At 37.6% G+C, this 12,932-nt stretch overlaps 1 protein-coding gene across 1 annotated transcript in view; it reads left to right on the top strand.

The window, feature by feature from the left end:
• Positions 1-12,932, top strand: part of ARHGAP15 (Rho GTPase activating protein 15) — a 621,527-nt gene that overhangs the window by 346,027 nt on the left and 262,568 nt on the right. The gene's annotated exons all lie outside the window — the stretch shown is intronic.

Raw genomic sequence — 12,932 nt, 5'->3', positions numbered from 1 at the left:
CAACACCATATTTTGAGCAAAGAGGACCAGTTTAGCAGGTAGATGAAACAACACCCATTACAATTATTGTCACATCTCCCGATTTGATAATGGCAAAATGTACTTCTCATCACATGTTCATTCCAAACACAAAAATGAGTAAAAAAAATTGATATGGTTTTCCTTTTACATTAAGAATTGGGCACAGCTGCTGCCTTACAAACGTTAAAAGCAAAAATAAAAGATAATAACATCTTTAATTTCTCATGTTTCTCAGCATCTCTTAGAAAAACAGCTTCGTGATACATGGCTCAGTGGCCTGAAAATACCTACTCTTGCTACACTTTTAAGTGTTTTCCTTCATGTTATAATTCGAGAGAGGGAAGATTTCTAGCAAACATAAAGACTTGGGGATCTAAGGAAGAGAATCTGAAAACTTGAAATAATGCCTTGTCATGCTGTTCGCTTATTCCGGGAGATTTTTGCAGTCTTTTGTTTGATCACTACTGTATACCATTCATTTACCTTGTTTGAAAAAAAAGGTTAAACTAGTAGCTATATGTGTGGCAAATATTAAGTAAAGATGAACATTTTAAATATTTGTCATACTTTCAATTATTTGTTCTTTTGAGTAAAATTAAAATGCACTGATCAGATAAGTAATTGTAGTTGGATTTGGAGTATATAATCTTCAGGGAATTATATACACAATAAATCAATGCATTAATATAACAAAGTAAGCATTTTTTACTAGATTAAAAAAACTTAAAATAAAGCCAGGTGTCCAAAACTGTTGTTTCTCTCCATCAAAAGGATTGCTTAGAAATTTCCTTGAGACCACCTTCAGATCACAACATAGGCATAATACATAATTCAAGTTATTAACTTTTTCCATTTAGGCTTACAGATCTTCGAGACACAAGTATTTTAAAAGAAGAACAAGATTTTCATGGAAAAGTATGAATTATACAGTAGTTTTATTGAGTCTTTATTGCTAATGCACATGGGGTTCAGAACCATAATGACGATATTGGGCACTTAAGTCATTAGGCTGTCATATTACAGCAAAATTATTTGTACTATATAATCATTGTTTCCTTTTTTATATTACACATATCTAAACTTAGTTCATCTATCTTTGCCATTACAGTACTACTTTGTTGTTGTAAATACCTATTTTTTAAGGATGATTTGAGTATGTTCATTGTAGTTCAAGTTCATGTTTATTAGACCTCTGCATCCTTAAAGCTGGGAAACATGATCGAGGGAAGTTTTCAATCTGCCTCATGGTGTCTTGTTTGATTATGTATTGCTTCACAGCGTCAATTGCTATATAGTTTATATTTTAAGTACTTGTACACACTAAAAATTACAAGCGGAATGGGAGGAGCCAGTTTCTTTTTTTTTTCTAGCAAGATTTCCATCATACTCATATTTAAGACACACTCTTGTTTTTAAAATTAAAGTGAAGTTCTGTTTGTATTCTCCTTTTTTAGCGGGGTGACTTTAAAGATGAACACATTTAAATGCTCTCCAGTGATCATTTGCAGTAAGAGCAAAATCATTTGTGGGGAAAGGTAAAGCTGAAGCTCAGAGCTTCAGCTGAAAATCAGGTGGATGTGGCTTTGGTTTTGAGAACTGGTTCGAGGGTTTCATAAACCCTTTAGAAATGAATATTGATTATTATTATTCAACTAATCAAACAGCTTTCTCAGAATTTGCTTTGCTTGAAATCAGTGCCATGATGGATTGTTCGTTTTATTATTAAATCCTAGGGGTTATGGCACAATATAGCCCACACTGTTTGTTGCCTTGTGAGTGTGTGTGTGTGTGTGTGTGTGTGTGTGTGTGTGTGTGATGTAAAAGTTGAGAGATATACACACTTCTCAGTTTGAATAATTTTTGGCCGAGATTATGTGAATTGATTCCCTTACAGGGAAATGATATAAAAGTAAAATCAGTAGAGTCTATTCAAATCATTGTACAAGTCAAGTCAACTAAATATATGGCACTTAAGAGCAAAACCAAAACTCAAATTGAACAAAACCAATTTATTCTGTAGCTAAGCATATACTATGTCTGAGTGTGTGTGTCTCCAACTTTTCTCACCAGACCAAAACCATTATTTGGATAATGTCCTATAAAGCAGACAGTGCCCATCCAGTCTTTCTTATATTAAAATAGATCATCTGAAACTGACCCTTCGTGATAATTTAAAATTTTTACCTTGCCATGAATTTTCAAAAATAAAATACATTTAACATGAGAAAGGTCAAATAAGGACTACCACTCTGAACTGTTGTAACTGTCCTGAGCACAGGGAGTACATCTTATAAAGTTAAAACACCCAGCACCCCTGAGAACCTAGAGTTAACCCATTCAGTCCTCCCAGATATATTTTAAGGTTTGGGTATAAATTCAGTTATGGTGGAGAGATGACTAGCACATGTGAAGTTTCAACAGAACAGCACTTGAAAGTAGGCATACTAAAATTCAGAAGCCTAATTATCAGTATTACAGTGAAAAGAACAGAGTGTGTCTTACTTGATCTGCTTTACCAGCTTGAGATACAGGTAAAATCACCTTACTTTTTTCCTAACTGTTGTCCTTTTTGATGAATCACTCTGGCTTCCCCATGCAATTGTCTTACTTAGACACTAACAGAAAGCTAGGTGGAGAAAGAACTGGAATCACAAATTAATTCAGAAATAGTCTCTGGTTTTGGTGGCTCTGATTCCAGACACATGACTTTGCAGCTTTCTTTTCTGACATACAGTTGCCCACTGCTGTGGTAAGGCCCACCTTCAGACATGACACCTAGAAGCTTGCTTTAGACCTGCACTGTCCAGTACGGATGCCACTAGCCACAAGTGTTTATTGGACATTTAAAATGGGGCTAGTCTGAATTGAGGCGCTGGCTGTAGGTGTGACGTACACACCAGATTTCAAAGACTTAGTATAAGAAAAAGAATATAAAATATCTCACTAATAATGTCTATTTTGATTACATGGAGAAATGGCAATACTTTGGATAGATTAGGTTAAATAAAATATACAAATTATTAAAATTAATGTCTGCTTTTTCTTTTTTAATGTGACTACTAGCATATTTATAATTACATATGTGAAGAATGCTGGTCTAGGAGGTCTGCAATCTCAGCCACATGAGAGACCAGAATCAGCCCCTTGAGGAAACTCAGCCTCTCTCTCTCTCTCTCTCTCTCTCTCTCTCTCTCTCTCTCTCTCTCTCTCTCTGTCTGCTTAATTGATACAGAGAATTGAGTTTATATCATCCTCATCATCCTTGTCATCCTTATCATTAGCCATGCAACTCTCTAGCTTTACAATTTTCTTCTTTCTTATTTTCTTATTTCTTATTTCTTATTTTCTTATTTCTTCTTTCTTATTTCTTTACAATTTTCTTCTTTCTTATTCACCTTCCTCCCGATAAATACCATATAGAATAATTTTAATATATCCTTGAATGTATGTGTCCTTAAAAGATATTTAATGTTTTTAATATGAATTCTATTTTTCTTATTTAAATAAGATAATAAGGATAGCAACATAATTTTTCACTCATATCTGTGAATAGGTAAATAAGGAAAGAATACCACAACTCTTTCTAGATGTTCAAGCTTTGAAGAAAAGGGCCTGAGGGCCAGGATCTGTTTCTTTTCTCAGACCTGTTGTGGATATAAACTCAGACTGTCATTCAATGATAATAACCAATCATAATTTCCTTTCTTCATAAAACATTAGGTGAAGGTTTACTTTCTAAGAACATAGGGTTTTATTCATGTGTTAAAAATGTTGAATAAAAGAAATTAGAACTTTCAGTTTTCTAGAAAAAAAATCAGAGTATTCTTCTATTCAGTCAACAAATATATACTAAGCACTTATCATTCACTCAGCACTGTTCTGGGTACTGGGATTACAGTCTCTTAAAAAATCAGTAAAATAAAATACAATGAAACATAGGCAAAAATCCTGCTCTCCTGGAGCTAACATTCTATTGGGGGAAAAATAGATGTTAAAAGGAAGTAAAATATATATTAGTGAGACAGTGAAGTTTAAAAACTTAAATAAACAAACAAATAAACCAAGGAAGGGAGATAGCACCTAAGTGGGGAAGGCTTGCAATTTTAAATAGAGAGGGAAAACCTATGAGAGGTGATGTTTAGGGGAAGATCTGAAAGAAGTAAGGAAAGTAGCTATGCAAATATCCAAAAAAAGTTTTGGGTCAGAGGAAGCAGCATGTGCAAAGACCCTGAGGTGGGATGTGCTCAGGAGAGAAAATGAAGTTCAATGTATCTAAAGTAAAAGTAGTGACTGACAAGGAACTATAAGCGATCTACTCCATCTGGGGGTATGGAAGCTTACCAGAAAGACACTAATTCTGAGAAGTTTTCTTTTACTCTACTGGTCAGAGCTGATCTTGCTTGAAAATTGTGAATATGACCCCTATGAAGTACAACAGCAAAGAGTCTTCTGACTACTAACCCATTCCCTTACTCCCCACCGCACAAACAATTCAGCTCCTCAGATCTTCAGATTCTCCCCCAAACTGATATTCCATCCGCTATTAATCAAGTGTTAAGGGTCTTTAAAATTTTTTTAATATATAAAATATGTTTTAGCTGTCATTATTAAATTACTTATCTGTGTACTGTAAGGCTGCATGAGATGTACTTCTGACACAATTCTGATAAGAAGTACCATTATATAAGACAATGCTGCTACCATATTTATCAAAGAAAAATTTCTGCCATTTCTATTTGGGTAGACGCAAGATTTCGGTCTTAAAGTATAAATAAATACTTTATTATTTTTTTAATTATTATTATTAGCAGAAGTTGTTGTGGTAACTCACATCATGCATTCATGTGGGAGGGTTTATACCGCCAGGACACTTATTGCCATCAAAGCTGCAATAAATAAACATTCATGCAGGTGGAGAATTTGGTATACAGTGTGTTAAAAGTGTGAGAAGGTATACTCTGTCTCAACCAGCAATTCCTAGGGCTCTTCCTATGCCATATATACATATCTCTTTACTGACAGCTACTATTAATATAAGCTTAACTTAATTTTTATACACTTACTCCAAATTTCTTAAATTATCCATATCTACTTTCTGTTTAGACACATCAGTGTTGTAATTTTTAATTGTTAGCTCCCAAAGGTCCAAGGACCATCTCTGTTTAATTCACTTTACAGAGTCTAGTGCAAGCTGTAATTTATGGTAATGATGGTGAGAATGATGAAGATGTGGAAGAAAGTGGAGGAAAAGCATAAAGATAGTAATATATTTGTGTTCATACAAAGCCTTGTGATATTTTACATCATAACATTTAATCCTTACAACATTGCATTGGAGCTTTTGTATCCCTATTATACAGATAAGGAAATTGAGATTCAGGGAAGCCAAGTCACATACTTCCTAAGTGGTGGATCTGGGAGTCAAGATCAAGTCTCTTAGCCCAAATGCCTATGTGCTTTCCACCATACATCTTGCTCAGAGAGTATTCAATTATTAAACATTTTTTTAACTGACTACTGACTCTGTGTCAGCCTTGATTAGTGTATAGGGAACACCCTTAAATTCCAAAGTGCTATGTGAAGATCTGCCTTAGCCCACCCTCATCTTTGACTTCCACGTGTATTCCAACAGCAGTTTATTTCATGTGGGCACAAAACTGGCAAAAGAAGTATTTTTGCCAAACTATTATGTGACCAAGAGAACATAATTCTTGGTTGGCCATTCCCTCACAGGGGAGCAATTAAGTTCAATTTTCCTTTGCAAGGCCCCACCTTTGACTCACGACTCTGTTCTCCTCTGCTTTCTTGAGCCATTACATAAGCCAACACCTGTTTTTGTTGTCAGGCGTGTTTTCAGACTGAAGTCCACAGGTGTTTTTTTCCTTTTTTTGTGTGTGAAAAATATTTCACAGAGTGAAAAATAGCTAAACTTGCTTTCCAGTGGTTAATTTAAGGGAATATTTCCTGATAGAAATTTCCTAACTGAACTGCTTGACACAAATGGGGAGGGAGTCACATCCTGCTAGAATATTCCCCTTTTACTCTTGGTTGTGCTTTGACAGTTTGAAGGATTAAGGGATAACAATGACAGTAGTTATTGTTATTATCAAGTCTGACCGCGTCTTTCTCACCATTCACTGTGTCCCTGTTGGAATAGATGCTGATGACCACATCTGTTGTGTTATTTAAAGTAGATCTTTAAGTCAAAATAAGGATGTGTGTGTGTTGCCTCATTTTGAGTTTGCTTAATGTTTCCAACCATGTTTTAGAAGTAAATGCCAAATGCTTTTTTGCTAAGTGCATTTTCCTTTTGATTTTAAACCTATGTGTATTTTAAAGGTCATTTAATCCGCGCACTTCCAGTTTCTCTGGTCTTAAATCATCGCTGTATTATTTTTTATACAAGAGATACTTAATGTCTCAAGAAGCTTTCAGAGACCTTTAAAACCCAAAGACATTTTTTTTCCCCAAGACCAGAATTTCTATTTTGTCGAAAATAAACAAGCTTGAAGAAAATCAAGATCTCAGCCTGTTCAATAGTCCAAAAGTTCGAATTTCAGAGGGGTTGGAACTTGGTGAAATGCATGTTCCCATTCCTAGCTCAATCCTCTTTATTCCCTCTTAGCTTAGGCTGAAACACATGGAGGGGATATCCAGCAGAGGACTCTCCTCAGTGACATCTGTGTCTGGAGGAGTGTCCTGGCGATTGGCAACAGGATATTCTCCCCACAGGGAATGAGAAGGGTCAGAACCCTAAATAATAATAATCTATTACAGATTTCAGGTTACCAAAAGTTAAAGAAAAATATAATAGCAAACACAGCATTGCTACATGTCAAAAGCAAGGCTACTGTAATTTCCCCCCTTGGGGCATGTATTTTTCATATTCGTATGCATAATTATGCATATGAATTTAAATATATTTCCAGGGCTTCCCTGGTGGCACAGTGGTTAAGAACCCACCTGCCAGTGCAGGGGACACAGGTTCAAGCCCTGGTCTGGGAAGATCCCACATGCCGCAGAGCAACTAAGCTCGCGTGCCATAACTATTGAGCCTGCGCTCTAGAGCCCGCGAGCCACAACTACTGAGCCTGTGTGCCACAACTACTGAGCCTGTGTGCCACAAATACTGGAGCCCGCATGCCTAGAGCCTGTGCTCTGCAACAAGAGAAGCCACCACAGTGAGAAGCCCGCGCACCTCAATGAAGAGTAGCCCTCGCTCACTGCAACTAGAGAAAGCCCATGCGCAGCAACGAAGACCCAATGCAGCCAAAATTAAATAAAATAAAAAAATTTATAAAAAAAAAATATATATATATATCCATATTCTATTCAAAACTCTTTTTCCAAATATGTACAATAAAATGAAATTAATTGATGGCAATGACTGCATTAAGATTCAAATCTAAAATACCTGATCACTGAAAGATTTGGGCTAGTAGTGGGTGCCTAGAGCAACAGACCTGGCTCCTGTAGAACATTCTTCTGGATTTAGGACAGTTTTTCCAATAAAGTTAAATCTGGGATTAGTGAGACATAAAAAATGTGCTGACAGAAACCCAGAGATGGTGTTTGAGACTTTGGAGAGAATCTTTACCCTGCTTCTTACTCTGTGGCCTAAGGCAAGTGACTTAAACAATTTGGGTGTCTTTTTCCTCATCTCAGAAGTAAGGGGCATTTGAGCTTCCCTGGTGGCGCAGTGGTTAAGAATCCTTCTGCCAATGCAGGGGACATGGGTTCGAGCCCTGGTCCGGGAAGATCCCACATGCTGCAGGGCAACTAAGCCCATGCGCCACAACTACTGAACCTGCGCTCTAGAGGCTGCAAGCCACAACTACTGAGCCCGCGTGCCACAACTACTGAATCCTGTGCACCTAGAGCCCATGCTCTGTAACAAGAGAAGCCACTGCAGTGAGAAGCCCACGCACCACGAGGAGTAGCCCCTGCTCGCCGCAACTAGAGAAAAGCCCATGCGCAGCAACGAAGACCCAACGCAGCCAAAAATAAATAAATAAATAAATTTATTTTTTAAAAAAGTAAGGAGCATTTATTTTATGTTCCCTCAAGTTCATTCCAGATTTAATATTTCATGTTTCCGTGACTCCAACATGAACTGCCCCCAAGAATGGGGTTATCTGATGGTCAAAAACAAGGAAAAGCTTGGCAACTTGATTACAATTAACTCATCTAGGAAAAGAAATAAAATATTCGGGATAATAATTGGATTTTGGCAGAAAGTAAATCTCCTATCACTATTTTTTAATGGAAAGAAGAGTTAATCTGAAGGTGTGACTGGAAAGCAGAAAGCAGTTTCATTTGTCACAGACCTGGGGACCATCGTCTCCATAAAGGACCCCACATAGACTCCAAATAGACAACAAATAAAACAGCGTATATCCTGACCGCTTCAAGTGTCACAATGATATGGGTCTTTCTGGGTCTTTTCCTAGTTTTTTCTCCTTCTTTAGCAATGTATGTTATGAATTATGATTATTGCAATGGAGCCAAGTATTCACCGGCTCCAGCTAGATCTTTGTTTAGCAAGCATAAACTCACTGCCAGCTGCAAATTGCAGCTGTCTGTCAGCATTTGTGAGGACAAACCGCTCCACTATCCCGGATCACTTAGCTGTAGACTGCATACTGTGTCCTCAGTTCTGCTCAGCCCACCCTTTGCATTTTCAATACCCTTCCTGTGGGGGAGGGTCTCAGTGGTTTACAAGCACATTTTGGAGCAAATAGCTTGAAGCTTACATCAAAACGATGCCTCTACTAGAGGGTCCTATCCCAGCAAAACTATTTTGTGAGAGACTAACTGACTCTGGCCTGACGTTCCCTGATCTCCGATGTCCTGAAAAAGGCACAGGAGGCTGCCACGCTGACAACCAGCCGTTCTTCAGGACAGAGTGACCCCTACAGAGAGTGCCAAGAGAATGGGCCCAAGGCCAGGAGCCTGTCTCAGAGCTAGGGAATGTGAGGGTTGAGAAGGCCGTGGCCAAGGGGCCAAGCCAGAGGAAGGACATGGTCCAGGGGGCTCAGTGAGGCCATTCTGCTGGGCCATAGCATGGACAAGCAGGAAGCAAGGCTCAATGGGACCCTTTTCTTGGGAGAAATCCTAGTCTCGAATGTTCAAGTAAACTTGGAACTCTTTCACTTAAGGAGGGGATTTGCACAATGATACATTTTGCTTGTGTAGCATTTGCCAGCATTCTAAGCAAATTTTTTCCTTTAAATTTCCAGGCATGCTTAGACTGGGGAAGAAGCTGACAGCACCACAGCAGATTTAATTAAAGTATTTGTAGACTTAACCAAGTCTTCCCTGTTTTATCATCAGAGTAACTCGTGAGTTCTAAGGATCACTTTTTTAGAGGGTTGACAATTTTAGGAATATTCTGAGAATTATCCCAAGATCGAGGAATACCCTGCTTTCCCCAGGCATTTGCATACAGTAAACTCTGAGCTTTGTAGAGGGTGAAAACTAAGACTGAAGGTTCTTTAGGCCCTGGAATGCTCCTCGTACACTGCAGGAAGCATGAGATATGATCAGTCAGTACTTGGGGAAGGTATGCTTTTAGATTTTGTTTAATAATATTTTCAAATAAAAAAATAAATCTGGAATTCTTCCCACTCATGAGGGTATTATGAGAACTGTTCTTTGTTATGTAAGAGTGTTGTTTCAGTAAGAAATGTGCCCTCTTGGGAAGAAAGGCACAATGCAAATTCAAATTAGTAATGAAACTGTACAATGTGTAGCATATGGCCAAAGTTGGCCTGAGTCACTCATGGGAGAAAACATTCTAAGACTTGGGAAAAGTCACATCCCTGGTGTGTGTGTGTGTGTGTGTGTGTGTGTGTGTGTGTGTGTGTGTGTGTGTGTGTGTGTGTGTGTGTGTGTGTGTGTGTGTGTGTGTGTGTGTGTAGAGCTGTGTATGTTTGTGGACAGGGGAGCAATGACCCAACATAAACTCTTTCCCACAACTGAAACATACACACAATACTTAAAATAGTTTCATTCAGGGGTAGAAACCGTGAGAGTCACAGGATCATTAAACAATAGCAAAGCTCTGTTAGTCCATGATCTTTCCATATTCAAGAGGATTCTAAAATAAAAACAAGACTCTGCAAGAGATTGACATTTTCCAAAGGGATAGCAACTTACAGTACAAGAGCGTTTGGATTGCTAAGTGCCTTCCCTTCTCTCTTTGCTGCAGTTTGCTGCTTTGTTCATTGTGAAACCTTTTTGCTGGATGTGTTACATGCGATGAGCTTTGGTGTTAAAATAAACAGAGAGGAAGGCTGCAATAATGTATTTCAGTTAGGAAGAAGCACTTGAAAGAAATTGGTTTTGCTATACACATGATGTGAGCCAATCAATAGTGGTTTAGTCTGACAAGCACTGTCAATATCCATTGTCACAGTTCAGAAAGTCTTTAATGGATAGTTCTTCAAAACCCAATGATTTCAACACATGTTCAAAGTCTTGAAATACACTCTACCTGGCAGAAATTAATCACAGATAAACTCTTGGGGTTGTATACAAGTTTTTTTTTTTAACTGAGAGCCAAACAGCCGTCAATTAAAATGTGTATGTATTAATATATATTAATCATATAAATTAATATAAACTTAATGTATGCAACAGCTAAAGGTATAATCTAATAATACCAGATACATAATAAATGACCAAGTAAATGCTGATAAAATGAGAGGCACTGGGATGGAAGGTGAAGAGTGCACTTTTCATACCACCTGATCTGTTTACTTACTGATTATTACAACCATGATTGTGATACGGGGTAACTCTCATAACCTCACAGTTCATAACAATTGTTAGTTTTTATTGAATGCTTACTATACCCTAGATATTGTGCTGGTGTTTTGCATATATCGGGGCATTTACCTGCTATAACAATCCTTGGTAGGGATATTGTCAGTGCCATTTAACAGATGAGAAAATAGAGGCAAAAAGAACTTATACTGCTTAAATAAGATCTTACCACTGTTAAGTATCAGAGTTGAAATTCAAAATCCAAAACTGGTAGTATTCAAAAGAGAGAAAAAATGCATGAGAGAGAACGGAACACACATTTTTGAAAAGGAACAGCATTAGCTGTTAGAAGGAGGCCACATATTAGTGGTTCTTATCTGCCTTCCCCTTAAATGCTGACCCTGAACTTACTCCTATGAAGCAACTAGGAATAATACAAGCAGACTCTGTGATTGGATATAGAGAAGAATGAGATTCCTGGTTGGGCTGAGAGAAGAACTAAGGAGTCTGTAGACATGAATGTATGTGCTTTGAATGTATTGTGAATGTATTGTGGGCTAAGGGTGCATCATCTGTTTTTGAAAAAAGATTGCATGATGACAGGAATCAAGAACAAGGACTAAGAAATTGAGAGAACCGGCTAGGTCACTAGGCATTTTGGCTTAAAAGGAAGCCCCAATAGCTCTATTTCTATATTCATTCTTGTCTTGCTACATTCAGCCACCTGGAGCATGGTGAGAGATCCTTGTATTCACCTTCTGCCCAGTAGCTGAAGAGCTCAATTTGTGTTTATGATGGTTATGGCTCTGTGCAGCCCAGAAGCCATCTTCAGCTGTTCTGACTGACAATCCAGAGAGTATTCAGCTGTCAACACTGTGGCTGTCCTGTGATTCACTAATCTCGCCTAAAGCAACTCATTTTCCCTTTTAGGTCTACAGTGACACACAGCACCTAGAGTAATTTTGTCAGCAGTTCACCTGAAGCAGATGATTTAAGACCTTAGGTCGGAAGCAGTTGACCACAGTGGGAGGCTACTGCATCTCTCCATGTCCTGAGAACTTTGACAGCATTGCCAAACAGATAGAGAGGCAGGCACTGGGGCAGGTTAGGCATGCCCAGGGGCTCCAAATCAAACAGCCCTGCATTTGATTTCTGGCTCGGCCACTATTGGCTACTTGGCTTAAGCTCTCTGAACCTCAGATTCCTAATCTGCAGAGTAGACAGCAATAAGAGAACCTACCACATTGAATAATCATGAGATATGACATTCTTAGTACAGTTCCTTGTCACACTGGTAGTACTCTACAAACATTAGTCATTATTAATAATACATGTGATTTTAAAATGATCAGATTGACTAGTCAAAATGGAAATTGAGACGGCTTTAAAAGAATCAATACTATATAGATTATTATATGTAATTATGTAGATGATTATATATATATAATTATAATATTTAGATTGTGAGAAAAGTTAAATATATATATTTATTTAACTTTTCTCACAATCTAAATAAACAATTTATTCCACCACTTCCTCTTAAATATTGATTTTTTTGACTATATATTTTCCTGTCCTGTTTCAAATTTTATGTTTGCAAAATTAAGGATACATTGTAAAATATTCTTGATCACACATAGGGCCAAGAGTTTAGAGATTAAAGAAAAAGCTTCAGAGTTGTTATATATTTCTCCCCCCTATGCCTGCTGAGAATACAGTATCTGTACACACATTTTCACAAAGGTACAAATACATACACGTGCACAAAATACATAGTGATAGCTCTATTTATGTCTGTATGGAGAGAAGATTTTAATACCACCCACCCAATGCAAATACTGCTAAGCATGAGTCAGTATGTAAAGTAAGCATGGAAATTGGCTGGTGCTCTAAAATATGAATATTATTTCTTTCTCCAACTTGACTTTTTTTTTCCATAGAAATCTAAGTGTTAATTTCCTAGAATTTTGTCATGCTTCTACCTCTATGGGGGGAATTGCCATGCCTACAATCCTATTGTTTTGTTTTTTCTTTATTTTGTTCTCTGTTTGTGGACTGATGTTCACATTCATCTGTAAGGCTCTTCTCATTTGATTTGGCCATGGCCTGTTTTCTATCACTAGGAGAGAACCCATCCCTGTATT

The sequence above is a fragment of the Lagenorhynchus albirostris genome, chromosome 6 (assembly GCF_949774975.1).
Source record: "Lagenorhynchus albirostris chromosome 6, mLagAlb1.1, whole genome shotgun sequence".
NCBI lineage: Eukaryota > Metazoa > Chordata > Mammalia > Artiodactyla > Delphinidae > Lagenorhynchus > Lagenorhynchus albirostris.
The sequence above is the reverse complement of the archived record's forward strand: the minus strand, read 5'-3'. Positions and strand labels throughout refer to the sequence as shown.